At 37.1% G+C, this 21,957-nt stretch overlaps 1 protein-coding gene across 2 annotated transcripts in view; it reads right to left on the reverse strand.

Annotated features, from left to right (window-relative positions):
* The window catches only part of GNAI1 (G protein subunit alpha i1), a 727,470-nt gene that overhangs the window by 192,000 nt on the left and 513,513 nt on the right, over positions 1-21,957 (reverse strand). For both annotated transcript variants that reach the window (XR_014067210.1, XM_081535819.1), the window contains exons 7-9: positions 21,136-21,334; positions 16,808-16,913; positions 15,174-15,269 (exon numbers count right to left, since the gene is read on the reverse strand). The gene's annotated coding sequence lies outside the window, so the exon portion shown is untranslated. The remainder of the gene's footprint in view (positions 1-15,173; positions 15,270-16,807; positions 16,914-21,135; positions 21,335-21,957) is intronic.

A 21,957-nucleotide genomic window follows, 5' to 3' on the forward strand; every position in this document is an offset into this window, starting at 1 on the left:
CGAAATACTATCTTTCTCACTCAGTTGTTGTAGGGACTAAATTAGTCACATGATGAATTTAAAATACTAGTCTCGGTGTCTGACAAATGGGAAGAATTTAATAAATGGTATGTGTAACTACTACATGAATGATAAGAAGAACGGCAATCACCAGCTGACTCTGAGTGCCTTTGACTATGTGGGAAGGTCTCTACTGCCCTTAACATCTACCTCTGGTTTTTACTAATTTTGTTCTATTCTATAAGCAATGCTTTTCCCCACACGCTACACATAATTGTTCTGTAGTGATTTCTCTAAAGCTAAAGGCAACTGCCCCTGGCACTGATTGCAAATTCTAGACAATTATTCTTCAGAGTGCTGCACCTAATGCCTGGGATTGTAATGGCCTCTCAGAGAATTCCAATGATAATATTCTTTATCAAGTGATTGCTTTGTCCATGGTTGCCACATTAAAAAATGCAAAATTAAAGTAAAAATGAAAGCCAAAAATCTATGACAAATGTAGCAATACTTTTTGTGATAGAAAGAACAATGTATCTAAAAGAGCTTTCATGCTGTTGTATAATGTACCTTTGCCTTAAATTAGATTCCTCTAGGTGTTCAGTTGGAGAAGGCAATGGCACCCCACTCCAGTACTCTTGCCTGGAAAATCCCATGGATGGAGGAGCCTGGTAGGCTGCAGTCCATGGGGTCGCTAAGAGTCGGACACGACTGAGCGACTTCACTTTCACTTTTCCCTTTCATGCACTGGAGAAGGAAATGGCAACCCACTTCAGTATTCTTGCCTGGAGAATCCCAGGGACGGCGGAGCCTGGTGGGCTGCTGTCTATGGGGTCGCACAGAGTCGGACACGACTGAAGCGACTTAGCAGCAGCAACAGCAGGTGTTCAGTTAATGTGGAAACAACAAATAAACATTTTATCTCCTTTCTTGAATTTTGCTATTACACTGACCACTATTGATGCATTTTTTTGTTCTACCCAGGCTTCTCTCTGTTAAAAAAGAAATAAGCCATTTTATCATGAGATAATACATTAATAAAAAACAAGCTGGTTTTAAAGTGTTGTTCAAATTTTTTTTCATTTAAACGAATCACTGATGAATTCATTTCAGACAGTGATGCTGATTTTGCCCATCTACTCAGTAAGTCTCTGCTGGGTGTAAAGAATATGCCCCCAGGAATTTGACACCAGGGAAACAGAAGGGCTTTTCATTCTAAAATTATGTAAAGAGCCTAGTCTGAGATACACAAAATCTTGAAACTAACTTAAAAACACAGATTGACCCTATTAGCACAGCAAAACAAGACCAAAACTGGGGACTAACTGGGTCATTCAGAAGAATGGATGCAGGCAGAGTGCCAGTCAGATAAGTTTATTTCTCCAGGAGACAGGAGATCCTGACAAAGACTGACTCTATCTCAGTGACAGATACTATGCAAAGTGTGAAGACTGCTACCTCTGGGTATGGCCTGATGCCATTAAACATACTATGTACTTTTCTTGTTCTGATGGCATGATCATTCAGCCACCTTCTGGTGATAATTTGGCTTCTTGTCAGTTTTCTGACAGAGAAGGGAACATTCTGACCAGAGGAGGCATATCTTCATCATCTATCCTCTTGGCAGATATACTTCTCAATATAAGTTAATAAATGAGGCAATTTAGTTATAGTTCATTTCATGTGAGAGAGATTGTGTGAATCTGTTCTAATCATCCTTTCTGTGATGACAAAAACCAAACTTCCGAGGCTGCAAAATAGCATCTCAAACCAAAGACCAAGGAACGTACGGTTCTATGAAGTTTCTTGGGAGAAAGTCAAGAAAGAAACTACCCCTCTAGTCATCCCTACAACAAAGGCCACTGAAGCATCAAGGCTGATCAATGGAATAAAGTATAAAGGAATATTCAGTATAAAGGAATATTGACAATTTGCAAGCACAGGTTTAATTTCAGCATTATAATAGCCAACACTTACGGAATCTGAGCAAAATTAGACCGTATATCTCAAGCAGTTAGTAGAAGTTGCAGTTTTATGGGCCTGAACACTTCTCAGAGCACAAGTATTTATTACTTCCCCAGCCAGAACATGGGCTTCCCTGGTGGATCAGACAGTAATGAAGTGAAAGTGAAAATGAAAGTCACTCAGTCATGTCCGACTCTTTGTGACCCCATGGACTATACAGTCCATGGAATTCTCCAAGCTAGAATACTGGAGTGGGTAGCCTTTCCCTTCTCTAGGGGATTTTCCCAACCAAGGGATCAAACCCAGGTCTTCCGCATTGCAGGCCGATTCTTTACCAGTTGAGCCACAAGGGAAATCTGCCTGCTATACAGGAGACCTAGGTTTAATCCCTGGGTCAGTAAGTTCCCCAGAGCAAGGAACAGCTACCCACTCCAGTATTCTGGCCTGGAGAATTCCATGGACAGAAGCGTCTAGCGGGCTACAGTCCATGGGCTTGTATAGAGTCAGACAGGACTGAGAGAATAACACTTTCACTTTCAGCCAGAACCCTGTGCCCAATCCTTAGCTCTCTCTCTTCCCTACTTTGACCTGTAGTGAAACATTATTCTAGTGTCTCTGGAAACAGCTCTATTACTTGGTCTAAAAAACATTTTTTAAAAATACTCACCAAATATAAATTATTTTAGATTTAACTGATTACTATCTCATTCACTTAAAAAAAAAACCCTCCTAAATTACAGTATTTAAAACTCTATTTTAAGAGAGTGAAAATACACAGATTTTAGCATGGCTCATTTATCCTTTTCTCTACCATCCACTGAAAAATGATAGCCCAATGGTTGAATAAAGACTCAGAAAAAAAAAGACTCAGGAAATTTCATAAAACTGTTTTGATCCGTAATTATTATTTTTCACCTTAACAGAATGCATTATATATAATTAAAAATTAGTTGAAGTACATTAATTTAAAAAAAAAAACTGTGATAGGAATAAAATTAAGTTATTCTGATCATGTGTAAAGATGGAAAAATAAACATAATGGGTCTGATCTCTTAGTCTCCCAGTACTAATTATTTTCAGAAAAATTGTGTGTACCTCTGATTACTGCTACTCCAGAGTCCATCTCATGCAGTAAACAGCATTCAAATAATCTAACAAACGCATACAATTATATCTTTAATTTGTAGTTTTCAACAATTACCAGAATGGGAAAACCAAAAACCTTTTTGGTATTTTTTGCAGGTGGTAAGTATTAATGTTTAATGCTTATAATATCTTTGAATGGCCACAAGAATATACACAAAGGAATTTGAAAATCAGATACATCTTTCAGAATCATTGCATTTGTAATCTTTCATTTTAAGATCAGGTGGAACAGTACGTTGTATATTGTGAGGTTAAAAAATTTAATGATTCACATAGTTCTATTACTCAAGATAATTCTTGGATTTTAAAATGACTACTTTGCCATCATTGTGTATTGATTTTGAAGAAGAATATTAGTTTTGCATGAAAGTACTGAGGGGGAAAACTGACATATAGTTAAAAATTGGATACCAAATAATAAAAACAGAAGAAACAGTTATCTCTCAAACATTCTTACTTGTGACAGGTGGAAATGTGCCTGTTGTTAAGGTTTGGAACCAAGTTGTTTTCCAATATATATATTTTCACACACACTAGAATATATATTTTATATATATATTTGGTATCACCTACAGCAATTCTTTCCTCAATTAAAAATTATGAAATGAGATTTTAGCCTAGTGATCTTTTTTCTTACTTCAAAAATCATATAGTCTCATTTTCATAGAAATAATTTATAAAAATTAAAAATCAACTATTGAAATTATTGTTCTTTTATTTTCAGGAATAAATCCTGAATACACAAAAGTGCCATAAAACTTGCTGTGAGCTGTTTTTATAGTCCCATTGCATCCTTCAATCAAACATGAAGCAGTGTTGTGTGCATCTCAGAACCTAAATATTATACTTGGGTGGTTTTGTTGCTTCCAAAATAAACTTTTATTTTGGTCACCAAATAAGCTATTGCTTGAATTCAATGACTAGTTAAGTATGCATAGGGACAAACTAGGTTGTTTTAAATGTTTGTATATAAAGTCATTTCTATTTCAAAATATATCTTTACAAATAATATCAATAGCCATATTTTGTTAAGTATTTATTTTGACAGCCAGATACTGCACTAACAGTTTTATAGGTGTGTTTTCTCATTTAATTCTAGTAAAAGTTTTATAAGGGAGCTCTTATTCCACCCCACTCCACCCCCACAGCATGGTGGGAAGACAGGATGTCTAGAGATTAAAGTGTTTCACCTAAAGTCACAGTGCTAAGAAGTGAATTTAACTCATCCTCATTTCCGTGTACCTCCCAGCATGCGCTATTAACGATGACGCATTGTGTTCCACTCCAGTGTTCTTGCCTGGAGAATCCCAGGGACGGAGGAGCCCAGTAGGCTGCCGTCTCTGCCGTCGCACCGAGTCGGACACGACTGAAGTGACTTAGCAGCGGCAGCAGCAGCAGCAGCATTGTGTTCAGATCTGTTACCAATGTCTCCACACACTATATATTTGTTACATCTATGCATAAACACAGGTAGGGTGTCTTGAAAGAAAGACCTGTGTAAGTTTCAGAATCATTCCCATTATTTTGTATGAGCACCTCATATATTAGTGATAGATACAAAATGAATTTCTAAATTTCTTTCCATTCTTGGGGATGTTTTCAAAGAGCTCAGGGATTTATGACAACAGCAAGATACATGCAACATGGAGCAAAAATTCAGGTATTTGATGACTGAGAAATAACTCAAATCGCCCCAGAATATTATCTCTTTTCTTATAGGCAACAATTTACAATGTAGCAAAATTATGAAAAAAAGTGCTCTTAATGTTCAAAGTGAAGAGGCTTCTAAAGAAGCAAGGCATGTGTATTTAGAATGATATCTCTTCTAAAACATACTTAAAATTGTCCTGCCTATATTACTCTTTTTTGGGAAAAAGAAAAATAGAAGCTATAGAGGATCACAGGGAAAGCAGAACAATCGGTGGGTGAGGGAAGCTTATGGGTGAGCAAGAGGGACACAGAAAAATATATTCTCCATTCAAACTCTCTGCTTGCATTAAACCTTTGCGCCTCAAACAGAATCTATCACTGAGTCTAAGAGGGGGATTCTCAGCACATTCATTGTTACCTGCTCTCTAAACTGTGACAATGATCAAAATGCCTGTGTACAATTCTTGACAAATGGAAAAAGAATTCTGTCACAGAGCTTCTAAATGGCTATTAGCAATATGTGTGAGTTGTATTGTCAGACTGGCTTAGATTTTAAGTCCTGTTGGGGGAGGGACCGATGTCTTTCCTATGAGGCTGACAGAATATACTGCAACACTTCAAAAAAATTGCAGCAGAAACATAGTGGAGGCAGATGAACCCCTCAATCCCAGATTACAAACTCCGAACAAAGCCCCGCACCTTTCATGGAATTCCATTACCAGTGTTGGTATGAGTTTCAAGGGGAGCCTGCACTGAAAATCTATTTTCTATGATATACGTTCTGGTATAAAATGTTCACATGAAGCAAATAAGATTATTCACAGTAGAATTCTTAGTGGCTAATAAAATTAATCATTCTCTTCAGTGATATTAATCAGCAGTTGTTCCAATATGCTTGAACAAACAGAGCACCTGACTGTAGATTAACTGCCCCTAAAGATGGCTTGTGAATATTAACGTATCAGCAAACCATATGGTAAATTAGACTTCTCTCTGGTAATTCACTGGAGGGGAATCAAAATAATTAGAAATCACTCTCAATAACTGCAGTTGCACACAACAACTCAGTCCCTGAAATGAAATGGTTCTCAGAAATTTCTGTTTTGCTGGTGTGTTCCAATGACAGGCTACAAACTGGCTGCTGGTGTTAAACATCATCATGTAAAATGGGCTTGCAGAATGAATGTTAAACTGTGAGGTTGTTTGCCATCTGCTTTCTCTATTGATTTGACTTTGGAAGGTTTTCTTTTTTGTTCAAGAAGAAAACCTGATCATGTCCTGATCACGAGGGCTGCCAAAAATGGTATATACATATCCTTATAAGAGGCATCCGTTGGAGGGTGATAGAAATCAACTGTCAGTTTATTCTTTCCAGGGATGTGCTCTGTTATACTGAGAATTCTAAGACAATTTAAAATAGTTAATAGCATAAATATGAAGATACAATGGATCAGTGCTTCTCAATTTTTTTTAATATGCTTCTGAATCACTTGGGGACCTTGTTAAAATGCAGATTATGATTCAGCAAGTCTGGCATGGGTAGCTCGAGAGCCTGCATTTCTAACAACTTTCCACACGCTGCCAAAGCTGCTGGTCTATGGATCATAATTCGAGAAATAAGGCTATAGATGCTCCATTCTCTACTAAACAAATAGAATTGGTCACCAAAATGTGACATTTGCAATGTTTTCTTCACTAGAAGCAGTAGATCGATGTTTTTCTATTTATTGACTTCCTGGTCTTTGAACTTTGCTGAGAATCAAGGATTACTTTACCCCGCTTAAGCCCTGTATTTCACTAACCCCAAATGGAAGAGTCTTAAAGTACTATTTATTAATGTATTTACTCCATAGAAAAATTGTCATCTGGACTAGACATAGGAAGCAGACATAAATGGTTCCTGAACTGATGAATCTTATATATAGTCTAGGTGAAAGACAGATTAAATCTATATAAATACGTATTTATTCTGAAAGAAGTTGCAGAATACTAAAGATGCCAGAGGACCTAACTGGGTAAGGCTTCCCTGAGAAACTGACATTTAGCTAAGCTCTGAGATACACAGAGGTGTTATTCAGGAGAGTGGGAGAAAGTGTTGAGTAACCAGGAAAAACATCCACAATCTTTTCAGTCACGCATGAGACAACTGAGAAAGTAAGTGGTGCAGAGATGAGACTGGAATGGTGAGGAGAAATCCTGTCCCAGAGATGTTATATAGCACGTCAAAGATTTTAGAGTGAAGCTAAGCGTAAAGGTCCATACAATTTCTGTCCTTTATTGAGCCCATCTTTTCATGAAATGTTCCCTTGGTATCTCTAATTTTCTTGAAGAGATTTCTGGTCTTTCCCATTCATTGTTTTCCTCTATTTCTTTGCATTGATCACTGAGGAAGGCTTTCTTATCTCTCCTTCCTATTCTTTGGAACTCGGTATTCAAATGGGTATATCTTTACCCTTCTCCTTTGCTTTTCGCTTCCCTTCTTTTCAAAGCTGTTTGTAAGGCCTCCTCAAACAGCCACTTTGCTTTTTTGCATTTCTTTTTCTTGGGAATGGTCTCGATTCCTGTCTCCTGTATAATGTCACGAACCTCCATCCATAGGTCATCAGGCATTCTGTCTATCAGATCTAGTCCTTTAAATCTATTTCTCAATTCCACTGAATAGTCATAAGGGATTTGATTTAGGTCATACCTGAATGGTCTAGTGGTTTTCCCCACTTTCTTCAAGTTAAGTCTGAATTTGGCAATAAGGAGTTCATGATCTGAGCCACAGTCAGCTCCCGGTCTTGTTTTTGCAGACTGTATAGAGCTTCTCCATCTTTGGCTGCAAAGAATATAATCAATCTGATTTCGGTGTCGACCATCTGGTGATGTCCATGTGTAGAGTCTTCTCTTGTGTTGTTGGAAGAGGGTGCTTGCTATGACCAGTGTGTTTTCTTGGCAGAACTCTATTAGCCTTTGCCCTGCTTCATTCTGTACTCCAAGGCCAAATTTGCCTGTTACTCCAGGTGTTTCTTGACTTCCTACTTTTGCATTCCAGTCCCCAATAATGAAAAGGACATCTTTTTTGGGTGTTAGTTCTAGAAGGTCTTGTAGGTCTTCATAGAACTGTTCAACCTCACTTTCTTCAGCATTACTGGTCAGGGCATAGACTTGAATTACCATGATATTGAATGGTTTGCCAAGGAAACAAAGAGAGATTATTCTGTCATTTTTGAGATTGCATCCAAGTACTGTATTTTGGACTCTTTTGTTGACTATGATGGCTACTCCATTTCTTCTAAGGGATTCCTGCCCACAGTAGTAGATATAATGGTCATCTGAGTTAAATTCACCCATTCCAGTCCATCTTAGTTCACTGATTCCTAGAATGTCGATGTTCACACTTGTCATCACCTGTTTGACCACTTCCAATTTACCTTGATTCATGGACCTAACATTCCAGGTTCCTATGCAATATTGCTCTTTACAGCATCGAATCTTGCTTCTATCACTAGTCCCATTCACAACTGGGTATTGTTTTTGCTTTGGCTCCATCCCTTCATTCTTTCTGGAGTTACTTCTCCATTGAACTCCAGTAGCATATTGGGCACCTACTGACCTGGGGAGTTCATCTTTCAGTGTCCTATCTTTTTGCCTTTTCATACTGTTCATGGGGTTCTCAAGGCAAGAATACTGAAGTGGTTTGCCATTCCCTTCTCCAGTGGACCACATTCTGTCAGACCTCTCCACCGTGACCGTCCATCTTGGGTGGCCCCATACGGCATGGATTAGTTTAACTGAGTTAGACAAGGCTGTCTAACATTTCATGAAAAGATGGGCTCAATAAAGGACAGAAATGGTATGGACCTCACAGAAGAAGAAGATATTAACAAGAGGTGGCAAGAATACACAGAAGAACTGTACCAAAAAGATCTTCATGACCCAGATAATCACGATGGTGTGATCACTCACCTAGAGCCAGACATCCTGGAATGTGAAGTCAAGTGGGTCTTAGAAAGTATCACTATGGACAAAGCTAGTGGAGGTGATGGAATTCCAGTCGAGCTATTTCAAATCCTGAAATATTATGCTGTGAAAGTGCTGCACTCTGTACGCCAGCAAATATGGAAAACTCAGCAGTGGCCACAGGACTGGAATAGGTCAGTTTTCATCCCAATCCCAAAGAAAGGCTATACCAAAGAATGCTCAAACTACTGCACAATTGCACTCATCTCACACACTAGTAAAGTAATGCTTAAAATTCTCCAAGCCAGGCTTCAGCAATATGTGAACCGTAAACTTCCAGATGTTCAAGCTAGTTTTAGAAAAGGCAGAGGAACCAGAGATCAAATTGCCAACATCCGCTGGATCATTGAAAAAGCAAGAGAGTTCCAGAAAAACATCTATTTCTGCTTTATTGACTATGCTGAAGCCTTTGACTGTGTGGATCACAATCAACTGTGCAAAATTCTGAAAGAGATGGGAATACCAGACCACCTGACCTGCCTCTTGAGAAACCTGTATGCAGGTCAGGAAGCAACAGTTAGAACTGGACATGGAACAACAAACTGGTTCTAAATAGGAAAAGGAGTACGTCAAGGCTGTATATTGTCACCCTGCTTATTTAAGTTATATGCAGAGTACATAATGAGAAACGCTGAGCTGGAGGAAGCACAAGCTGGAATCAACATTGCTGGGAGAAATATCAATAACCTCAGATATGCAGATGACACCACCCTTATGGCAGAAAGTGAAGAAGACCTAAAGAGCCTCTGGATGAAAGTGAAAGAGGAGAGTGAAAAAGTTGGCTTAAAGCTCAACATTCAGAAAATTAAGATCATGGCATCTGGTCCCATCACTTCATGGCAGATAGATGGGGAAACAGTGGCTGACTTTATTTTTTGGGGCTCCAAAATCACTGCTGATGGTGATTGCAGCCATGAAATTAAAAGACACTTACTCCTTGGAAGGAAGGTTATGACCAACCTAGATAGCATATTTAAAAGCAGAGACATTACTTTGCCAACAAAGGTCTAGTCAAGGCTATGGTTTTTGCAGTGGTCATATATGGATGTGAGAGTTGGACTATAAAGAAAGCTGAGTTCCGAAGAATCGATGCTTTTGCACTGTGGTGTTGGAGAAGACTCTTGAGAGTCCCTTGGACAGCAAGGAGATCGAACCAGTCCATCCTAAAGGAGATCAGTCCTGGGTGTTCATTGGAAGGACTGATGTTGAAGCTGAAACTCCAATACTTTGGCCACCTGATGCAAAGAGCTGACTCACTGGAAAAGACCCTGATGCTGGGAAAGATTGAGGGCAGGAGGGGAAGGGGATGACAGAGGATGAGATGGCTGGATGGCATCATCGACTCGATGGACATGGATTTGGGTAGACTCCGGGAGTTGGTGATGGACAGGGAGGCCTGGCGTGCTGCGGTTCATGGAATCGCAGAGTCAGACACGACTCAGCAACTGAACTAAAGAGTAAAGGAAAAATGTTTTTAAGTATAAACATTGTAGGATACACATTTTGAGGCACTCTTTCTTGTTGTAATGTACTGGATTGATTAGGACAATAATGGATGTGAAAATTAGGCTTCAAAGTGCCCCTGGCCAAAGATAATGGAATTCAGAAAAGGCGGTGGTAAAGGAGATGCGGATGTGCTGTGCTGTGCTTAGGTGCTCAAGTCGTGTCCAACTCTTTGCGACCCCATAAACTGTAGCCCACCAGGCTCCTCTGTCCATGGAGATTCTCCAGGCAAAAATACAGGAGTGGGTTGCCATGCCTTCCTCCAGGGGATCTTCCCAACCCAGGGACTGAACCCAGGTCTCCTGCATTGCAGGCAGATTCTTTACCATATGAGCCATCAGGGAAGCTCAAAATGGGGATGGAGAGACAATTATATGTATATTTGGGAAGTGTTTTGACTGATTCAGTGTTGGAAGTGAAAAAGAAAGAGAAGTCAGTGATGCCTTCTGGGGAGAAAAATTTTGGTGGATGGTGGTACCATTTGCTGTGATGGGAACATTAAAGAAGAAACAAGTTTTGTAGGTAACATATTAAGATAATTTTTGGCAATTTTTTGTTATAGAAGTCTATTAAAGCCCCACTGAAGTTTTCCTACTATGATCATTAGATTTTTGTGCAAAAAAAATAAATGCTTTGTTGAAACAAAAACTGTCTGTTTATTGTTTTTCTGTCACTTAGTCAATAATAACTCTATACAAACAATGAATTTATATTTTTATAAGAAGGAAACTTAGAACGAAAGACATAGACTTGAAAAAGTACACAAGGATGGTGATAAAACTGGTCATAAAAATTTATATATCTCAGTTTAATACCTATTCTCCTATTTTACTTGTGAGTTTGATTTCTTAAGAAATAATCATGGTGAAACATGGCAACATCTCAGAGAGGTGTCCAAACCCTCACCGCATGGGTTATCATTGATTTACTATGTATTTGATATTAAAGTCACCTTTCTTATTCAGAGATTTGGGGCTTTAACTTTTTAAAACTGGAATCTATAGTCATAAGGATCTTTAGTAAGCTACCTTATATACTACAAATCTGTGCTGCTATTATAGCTATAAAGTGTATGTATGCTGACTAAGCATACACTGATAATAACTAATCATACTACACTGGCTGAAAGAAGAGTATCCAAATAAACTGCTGCTGTTGCTGCTAAGTCGCTTTAGTCGTGTCCGACTCTGTGCAACCCCACAGACGGCGCCCACCAGGCTCCCCCGTCCCTGGGACTCTCCAGGCAAGAAGTCCAAATAAACTATTCATACCTAATATGGACTTTATCATCAGCTATGATACAGTAAATATTTAAACTCCATTGTCTTGCTTCAACTGAGGAAGCTTTACTGCCTCAGCATTTCTCAAGCTGCATAAATCACATGTAATGTTAATATGTGCTAATAAACGTCCTCAGCGGCACTTCACCCAGAAACAATTGTCACATTGATGGTAGTTTTTCAAAGCAGGGTGTGAGTTTTGTACTGACACATATAGCTCATATATTAGATATATAGTGAAAGTGAAAGCGTTAGTCGCTCATCAGTGTCCGAGTCTGTAATCCCGTGGACTGTAGCCTACCACGCTCCTCTGTCGCGGGAATTCTCCAGGCAAGAATGCTGGAGTGGGTTGCCATACCCTCCTCCAGGGGATCTTCCCGACCCAGTGATCAAACCCGGATCACCTGCATTGCGGGCAGATTCTTTACCGTCTGAGCCAGAGGTAAAGAATCCGCGGGAGACCGGGTTCCATCCCTGGAGAATTCCATGGCGGGTCACAGTTCATGGGGTCGCAAAGAGTCTGACACAACTGAGCGACTAATACACAATAAGAAGTACTACATAGTCACAGGAAGTTGAAAAAAATGTACAGGACAGGCTATAAGGTTCAAGACGGTGGTGCAGGAAGACACAGAACTCATTTCCTTCCAAAGACACACTGAATCTACACCTACATACAGAGCAATTCCTCCTGAAGATGAACTGAGGGCTAATTGAAGAACTTATGCAGGACAAATGAGAAAGGGACCCCAAAGAGATAGGTAGAAGAGACAGAGATAAGGTATCAATGGAAACCCAACCCTATTGCCTATAACTGCAGGGAGGGATATCCCTGAGGGGCCCACACACAGAGTTGTTACAGAAAATTATCAAACTCTAAGTGAAAAGACCAAAAGAAGAAGAAAGGAACAGAGAAAAACTGCAAAAACCCAGTAAAACAAAACAACCCAAGCAGTTTGAAGGGCATCTAGACTACACATGAAGGAAACCATTTACTAACCTTAGCACATCTGCCAAAGGAGCATGGAACTGCTAGAACTATCCCCGGAGTTGGAGGTCAGACTTCTCAAAAAAAAAAAAAAAAGTGATAGTACAAATAAATAAAATAAGAAATGAAACAGGAAAAGTTACAAATCATACCATATAAATACAAGGAAGGAATCATAAAAGATTACTTTAAAAAATTATATGCCAATAAACTGGAAAACCTAGAAGAGATGGATAAATTCACAGAAACACACATCTTCCAAGACTGAATCAGGAACAAAGAGAAAATATAAACAGATGGATTTATTACTAATAAAACTGAATCAGTAAGCAAAAATCTCCAACAAACAAAAGTCCAGAACTATACAACTTTATATGTGAATACCAGCAAACATTTAAAAAGAGTTAACACTATTCGTTTCAAAGTATTTCATCAACCTAATACCAAAACCAGACAAAGTATAAGAAAGAAAGAAAAGTACAGCCCAGTATCCCTGATAAACATAGATGTAAAAATCCTCAATAAAATATTATCAACCTGAATTTGATAATACATTAAAAGGATCATACAGTATGATCAAGTGGGATTTATTTCAGGATGCAAGGATGTTTCAGTGTTCACAAATCAATCATTGGTAGATACTACATTAAGAAAACAAAGGATCAAAAGTATATGATTATCTCAATAGATGCAGAAAGAGCATTTGACAAAATTCAACAAACATTTATAATAAAAACTCTCAACAAAGCGAGTAAGGAGTGAACATACTTCATAATAAAGGCCAGATATGACAAGTCCAAAGTTATTTGAAGATGACATGATACTATATGTAGAAAACTTAAAGACTTCACACACAAGCACACAAAATCTGTTAGAACTAATAAACAAATTCACTAAAGATGTAGGATACAAAGTTAATATATAGAAATATTTTGTATTTATATACACTGATAATGAACTATCAGAAAGAGAATAAGAAATTAAGAAAACAACCCCATTTACTATTGCATCATAAATAAAAAATTCCTGAAATAAATTTAACCAAGGAAGTGAAAGACCTGCACTTGGAAAACTATAAGACACTGATGAAAGAAATTAAAGATGACACAAGTAAATGGGAAGCTACACCATGCTCATGGGTTGGAAGCATTAATATTGTTAAATACCTGTACTACCCAAAGTATTCAATGTAATCCCTATCAAAATACATGTCATTTTCACAGAACTAGAACAAAAATCCTAAATTATGTATGAAACCACAAAAAAACCTCAAATAATCAAACCAGTCTTGAGGAAAAAGAACAAAGCTGGAGGCATCATGTTTCCTGATTTCAAAATATACTGCAAAACTATAGTAATCAAAACAGTATGGTACTGGCACAAAACAGACACATGGATTGAAGGAACAAAATAGAGATCCCAGAAATAAATCATCTTATATGATAAATTAATCTAGGACAAGGAAGGCAGGAATATACAATGAGGAAAAATTCTCTTCAATATGTGGTATTGGGGAAACTGGGCTATATGCAAAAAGAAAGAAACAATATCACTTATTGACACACCATATACAAACATAAATTAAAAATGGATTAAAGACTTAAATATAGACTTGAAATAATAAATGTCTATAAGAAAACAGAGGCCATATGCTCTTTGACACAAGTCAGAGCAATATTTTTTTGAATCTCTATCTTTAGGCAAGGACAAAGAAAAGCAAAAATAAACAAATGGGACCGTATCAAATCAAAAAGATTTTGCATAGTGAAGGAAACAACAAAATGAAAAGGCAACTTAGTGAATAGGATAAAATATTTGCAAATGATATATTCAATAAGGGGTTAATATTCAAAATATATAAAGAAGTCATACAACGTAATAAAAACAATCATATTAAAAAAAGAGCAGAAGACCATAATAGACATTTTTCCAAAGATGACAGACACAAGGCTAATAGGCCCATGAAGAGATGCTTGACATCACTAATCACCAGGGAAATATAAATAAAAAACATAATGAGGTATCATCTCACACTTATTAGAATAGCTATTATCAAAAGGACAAACAAAAAGTGTCGGGAAGGGTGTGGAGAAAAGGGAACACTTGCGCACCATTGGTGGGAATGTAAATTGTTACAACCATTCTGGAAAACAGTATGGGGGTTCCTCAAAAAATTATAAATAAAAGTACCATATGATCTGGAAATTCTACTACTGAGAATTTATCCATAGAAAATGAAAACATTAATTTGAAAAGATACATGTACCCCAATCATCATTGAGGTACTATTTACAATAGCCAAAATACGAAAGTAACATAAGTGTTCATTAACAGATGAATGGATAAGGAAGATGTAATATATATATATATATATATATATATATATATATATATACACATATATTATCATCGACTCGATGGACATGAGTTTGAGTAAGCTCCAGGAGTTGGTGATGGACAGGGAAGCCCGGCGTGCTGCAGTCCATGGGGTCACAAAGAGTCGGACATGACTGAGCAACTGAACTGATCTTATCTAGTACACACACACACACACACACACACACACACACACACACACACACACACACTGGACTATTACTCAGCATTAAAAAGAGAGAGAGAGAAAGAAATCTTGCCTTGTGTGATAACATGGCAGCATCCAGAGGGTTTTATGCTAAGTGAAATTGGTTGGCGACAGACAAACACCATATGATTTCACTTACATGTGTAGTCTGAAAAACAAACCACATGAACAAAAATGACAAAACAGAAACAAACTCATGCAAACAGAGAACAAACTGGTGGTTGCTGGAGGGGAGGTGGATGAAGGGATAAGTGAAATAGGTGAGGGAGATGAAACTTCCAGTTTTAAAATACATGTCACTGGGATATCATGTATAGCATAGGGAACACAGTTAATAATATTTTTAAAACTTTGTATGGTGACAGATGGTAACTAGGCTTATTGTGGTGATCTCATAACATGTAAAAATATTGAATCACTGTTACCACCACCACGACCTAGACACAGAACTTTCTTTCAGTCACCACTAGTCTCTCTGTAGAGACTATAATCTCGGATTGCCTCCATCTCTATAATTTTGTTATTTCAAGATTATTATGTAATATGTGACTGTCTTTTTTCATTCAGTATAACTTGTCAACCAAGTTTTTGCATTTTTCACTATATTCTTCCTTTTTATTGCTGCATTGCACTGTAAGGTGTGGGAACACCACCGTTTGCTTACTCATTGACCATTTGAGGGACATTTGGATTGTCTCCAATTTTGGACAGTTCTGAATAAAGCTGCCATGAACATTCCTGTGCAGCTTTCTTATTTTTAAAAAAATTTTATTGGAGCTGTACAGCTTTCATGTGAACATAACTTTCTATTCTTTTGGGATACATAACCAAGAATTCAATGACTGTGTGGCATATGGTAAATGCATGTTCAGTGTGAAACTGCCAAACTCTTTCCAGAGTGGGCATACCATTTTGTCATCTATGCTAGCAATGATCACCTATATTCTTAGAAACTTCACTAGCATTTGATGTTGAATGTAATTTTAAGGCTGTACATTTTTTGTGGCCAGGTACTGTCTCATATCACCTTTAAAAATGTTAATATAATAGCAATATTGATTTTTTAAAAGGCTATTGGATATTTGCTATAAACAGGATATTGAATAGGACAAACACATGACTTTCCTCCAGGCAGGGACCCCAGGTTTATTGGCATGCAGCAGTTGCAAACTCAAATGTCAGAGGCCAGACAGACAATATGAATGGTAGAACTGTCAGGGACCAGAGCTTATGTGAACACTGTGGGGACTGTGACCTAGCAGAGAGCACAGGCCTGGCTAAAGGGAGATTGTTCCCAGGCAGCCATTCTGTCCATGTTGCTAGACATTCTGATTTTTCTAAAAAAAAAATTAAAGTACAATTTTTCATTGGACCCTCTCCTGATGTGTAAGTCAAAGTTTGAAAGGATCCAGCCTCCAGAAAAGTCCCAAGGACCAACTTTGACTTAAAGACAAATTACTTGAGAATTGTCACTTAGAGAGGTGAGTAACTGTCTAAAAAAGAAAATAAATGTTGAGCACTTTTAGACATCAGGAAGTTATTTTAGATTGAAGAAATACAAAAAGCCTTTGTAGAGTAGAATCGTGCTTCTCAAACTTCAAACTGCTTATGAATCATCTGAGGATCGATCTTATTAACTGGCTTAGGAGGAGAGGATCAGGGATGTGGGCTGGGATTCTGCCTCACCTGATGATGCTGCTGGTGCAGGGACCACTCTAAGTAGCAAGTATACGAGTCATCTTTGAGCTGGACCCTGCTGGTTGGGTTATGTTTGTAGATGCAGAAATGGATCCTGGTAGAGAGAATGGTGCCACCAGTCATAAAGGTAGGAAAACTTGGAGATGAATGGGAAATTGCAAAATCTTCAGTTCATATTGTAAATAGTTTACACACAAAAAGAGCAGGAGATAAACTTAGCAAGGTATATGGTGATATGGGACTGTGCTACATATTACGTTCCAGATTTCAGCAGCCTGTGAAACACATGTAGTTAGACCACTATCAGTGAGAAATGTCCATGATTTCTATGATCCCTCCTTTTGATTATAAATGGGTCTCTCAGTTATAATCATCTAGTCCCTCTCAGCCACATGCATTTCAGCTTAAGTCTTCCATCCAAAATTTAAAGGCATGTGCACTGCCTCAGGGATCACTGATGTCTGTATTGAAGTTTCTGTCTGTTTTGTCTCTCAAATGCACTACTTGCAAACCTAGCTGTGTTGGCTCCATGCTAAGAAAGGATACTTGCCTTTTTGTCTCTCATGGGAAAAGATTTTCACCTGAACTCCAAATTCTCTTAAAGAATTCTGAAAACTGATATTCACTCTTCTGGTCATCAGTGTATTTCTATCTATAGGTGCTCCATCCCTAGGGGGTGCACTATTTTCTTTGCTCCTGTCAGTTTGTCTCTCTTTGATTAAGAAATTTAAAAAAGCACAAACAAAATGAAACATAAAATATTTCTCTCTCTTTGGCCCAAAAACTGTCAAAGGCTATATGTTTATTAAATTAGGCAAACTCTTGTTTTCAGGAGTCCACTCGGTTCACACACAATCAAAACAAGAACTTCCATTCTCAGAAATAAAAGGATAAGCAAACAAATGAGTGGGTAAATGGATGCACTTGTATTTTAATAGGAAGATGATGAAGGGATATAAAGGAGATGAAAAACAAAAGTGAGAAGGACAGACAGAAGAGGCCTTGGGAAAGGGAGGAATAATTGACAAGGAGGGGCAGAGAATGGAGATGGGTCTAAGAAGATTTCCAGGCTAGAAATCACCTTAGAAAGATCTGAAAAACTAAACCAGTGAAAAGCTAGGTATCCCTGTTATACCTACAAGCCCTGTCCATTTGTGTTGCCTGATATCAGGCGCCAGAATTTTTTTTTCATTCTTTGTCTTACATTTTAATTAAAATAGATCCTTATTAATTGTTCTGGGTTATTATATTGTTCTACTGTATGAGATGCTATAGAAATATTACAATATAACTTTTAAGAAAATTATTAAACAATATATTGCAGAAATCCTTCTAAATGAATATCTTCTTGCTTTTCTAGAGGTGGCCTGGGATGCCTGCCATGACTATGTGGATGTGGCTATAGTCCATCAGCTACAGCAAGTGTAGATGACCAAGGAACCTAACAACTGTCTTGAAATTCATCAGCACGTTTGCATGCAGGCCATGTTCCCTATGAGCTGCTTTTAGCCAGTGACTGAGTGTGGCAGAGATAGTTTTGTTTTGTTTTTTCCTGGTTGACATGGGCCCCTTTGATGGCTGACCTTGACTTGAAAACGCTGATGACCTTGCTGAACATTCCTTAAACTGTATGGCAGTCTAGGATGCCTCCATCCAATCATCTCTCCCACTCTCCATACTGGGTTCAGACTTGCTTTGCAGCCTGATGGCTCTGACAGCCTTGTCAGACTCCCTCCCAATATTCCTTCCTATACACATTTCCCCTAACAAAATCCTTGCCTTCTGCATTGCAGAAGACCCAGACTAAGCAAAGCCTACTCCATATTTTGTGAAACATTCCCTTATTGATAGACATTCAGCTTATTTTCAATTTTTTCTGTTAACACAAAAAACATAGTAATAAATATCATCCACTTGTATCTTTATATCCTGGTGATTTTTTTCTTCTATTGAGTAAGTTCTGAGAATGGAACTGCTTAAAATATATACATATTTGAAATTTAAGCAAATGCAGTACATCTAATATAATGAATACAAATAAATCAATATATAACTTAGAAAAAAATCTTGGTTTTAATGAAGTACTGTTCTCATATAAGAAGAGACAATGTAGCAAAACTACAGACTAATGAAATTAATCTCTTAATATGGTGTCTATAATCTACATTATGGCTTAACAACAAACCTCTGTAGTCTGTAAAACATCGATTAATAATTGACATGTCTGTTAATTATCTTGAATATTAATTACTGCTTACCTTCTGATTGCAAGCACTTAAAGGGAAAATCAAGAAGAGATGTAACATGGAAATAAGTATAATGTTTATTTTTATTCAGTAAGTTTTATAAGTTATTAATGTTCAAATGTGACATCCAGATGTTTGTGTCATCTTTAGCCATATTTTACTCATTTTTCTGTTTTAAAATTTTCAAGGATTAGTAAAACTTGAAAGTAGTTTCAAGTTTAAAATCCACTGGATTACATGGTACTTTAAAAATTATATAATATAAAAATTCACTGTGTTACATCTGTCTCATCAGTATGCATTATCTGGAAACTTTCATTAACAATTGATCATATACATGAGTTAGACAAATAGAAAGCATGGTTATCTGGAACAAATATAATTTTCTATGATGTCTGTTGCAAACAGTACTGGTTAGCTAAATTCTTTGATTAAAAATGAATCACTGCCAAACACCATTTGTGTTTAAATGGAATTCACATTTAAATTCCATTTGTTTTGTACATTTCCAAAGTAATTATTCTATTTTTTATCAAAAAAGAATATCATGCCATTTTTTTTTTTACTCTAACAGGCAAAAACAGTGTAATACAAGATCAGGATGTCATTTGATAACACTTAAAAACAACTACATGCATGTGTATGTATGGCTGAGTCCCTTTGCTGTCCATCTGAAACTATCACACCATAAGCTATATCACAATATAAAATAAAAAGTTTAAAAAAAACATAATATTTAGGAGTTCCAGAAATAAAGAACAGGATTCATTTTAATACAATATTTTGAGGAATGTTTTCAAGGGAATGTTGTAAAGAAATGTGATCATAAAATGTTATTTTCTATAAAACCCTAAAATAACATGTTCAAAAGCCATTTAAAGTAATATATACTGCTTTGCAATCAGAGATAAAGATTATTTTTTAAAAAACCACTACAGACCAATGGTCTTTTAGACTAGCATTTGTATAAGTACTTCATATATTCTGCTAAAATATTAAAACACCATTTAATATATACACTCACACTATATCAAGTCAAAATTAAAATCTAATATATAATTCTACAGAGCAAGAAGAAAAAGACTTTAAATGTTCTTTTAAAGCTTGCTAATCTGGTGAGTTAATTAAGGTCACTTTAAGACAGGAATTTTTACATTTTCTTCTTCCTGACATATTTAAGAACTGAGATGTACTTCACACTTAACGTTAAAAAATGTTTGGGAGGAATAATTTACACCCACACCATCTTATGTGTAAACAGATATGAAATTAGCCACTTGCCATTTGAACATTTTCTGGTTACAATGGACAATAGAAATAAGGGGGAGAAATGAATATCCAATAGATTTGACACTGGAAGATTATTTTTATCTAAGCAAAACCACTCAAAGCAGAGAGCAGGAAATCATTAATATCTTTTCATTTTACTTTGGGCAGTATGTATCCTTCCATCTTAAGTATTTTATTGGAAGTTCAAAATAATTATTTTAAGAGATACCATCTAGGACTTCCCTGGTGGTTCAATGGTCAATAATCTGGTGCCAATACAGGGGACACGGGTTTGATTCCTGGTCTGGGAAGATTCCACATACTGTGGGGCAACCAAACCTATGTGCCACAACTACTGAGCCAGTGCTCTAGAGTCCCCGAGCCTCAACTACTGAAACCTGCTCGCCCAGAGCCCGTGCTCTGCAACAAGAGAAGTCATTACAATGAGAAGTGCGCAGACCGCAACCAGGGAAAGCCCACGCACAGCAACGAAGATCCAGCACAGCCAAAATAAAAATAACAAATAAATAAATTAAAAGATATCATCTAGACAGATTATCTTAAGTCCATGAAGTGTACTTAGATCTTTCATTCTTTCATTTTCTTTCATTTTAAAGGAAAACTGGCAAACATAGCTACACACTATTTCAGAAATGGTTAGTCAAGAGCTTTCCCACCCCAAATAAACTTAGAAAATAATATATAAAATTGTAGTGCATATATAATGTATATATATGCTAGACAAATATAGAAATATCTATATGCTAGATACAGAAATACACACACATACACATCACTCACTGCGCCAGCTGTCTTCTCTGTGAGAGTCCATACCTACTCTTCAGCCTTATTTGTTCTGCTCTGTTGGGGCTGAATGAATCAGCTGCCAATGGGCTGCCTTGTCCTCTGGCTTCTGGTTAGTTTCAGCTGATGGCTTCCGAGGATTTCCAGTGAGCTGGATCCTTTCAGCCATAATCTAGTGGGAGAAAATTCACAGTACCTAATAGTCAAAATAAAGGTGAAAAAATATGCGTTGGGACAATACTTTGTAGTAATTGTTCACAATGCTTCAATTAGTCTCCTTCTAATAACTGTGATATTAATCTACCTAGGCATTTTATTTCGATATTACCTGTTCTCAAATGCTTCTCATGCCCTCCAGAATTAGATTCCCATTATTACTAGCCAACACTGTTGGATCAGTGCCAATGTATGCTGTTGTTCTTTAGCCAGTAAGGCACTTGTATCTTTTTATATCTCGGAAAAATTCAAGAGCTTTTAATTTCCCTATATATTCCCGAGATGTCCTCTTAATAGGGTCTTACTGCTTCATAAAAATCTCACTAATCCCAAGGATAAATGATTTTTTATCATACTTTAATATGATTTCTGATAGATGTTAAGTTTTTAATGTACATTAAGATTTCAACTTTTTTAAAAAGCAGGAACAGTTATTTGAATATGTTAAACACAATTGGAATGGCCAACTTTAATAAAAACAATTAACAAATTAACAATTTTAATACTCAAACCCCCCAAACATTTGCATAAACTATGTAACTGTGAGAAACACTGCCACGTATGCAAGACCAGAAACCAAGATTTAGTACAATTTACCTTGAG

This window comes from Giraffa tippelskirchi, chromosome 10 (assembly GCF_054371585.1).
Source record: "Giraffa tippelskirchi isolate mGirTip1 chromosome 10, T2T-mGirTip1v1.2.pri, whole genome shotgun sequence".
In the NCBI taxonomy this organism is placed as follows: domain Eukaryota; kingdom Metazoa; phylum Chordata; class Mammalia; order Artiodactyla; family Giraffidae; genus Giraffa; species Giraffa tippelskirchi.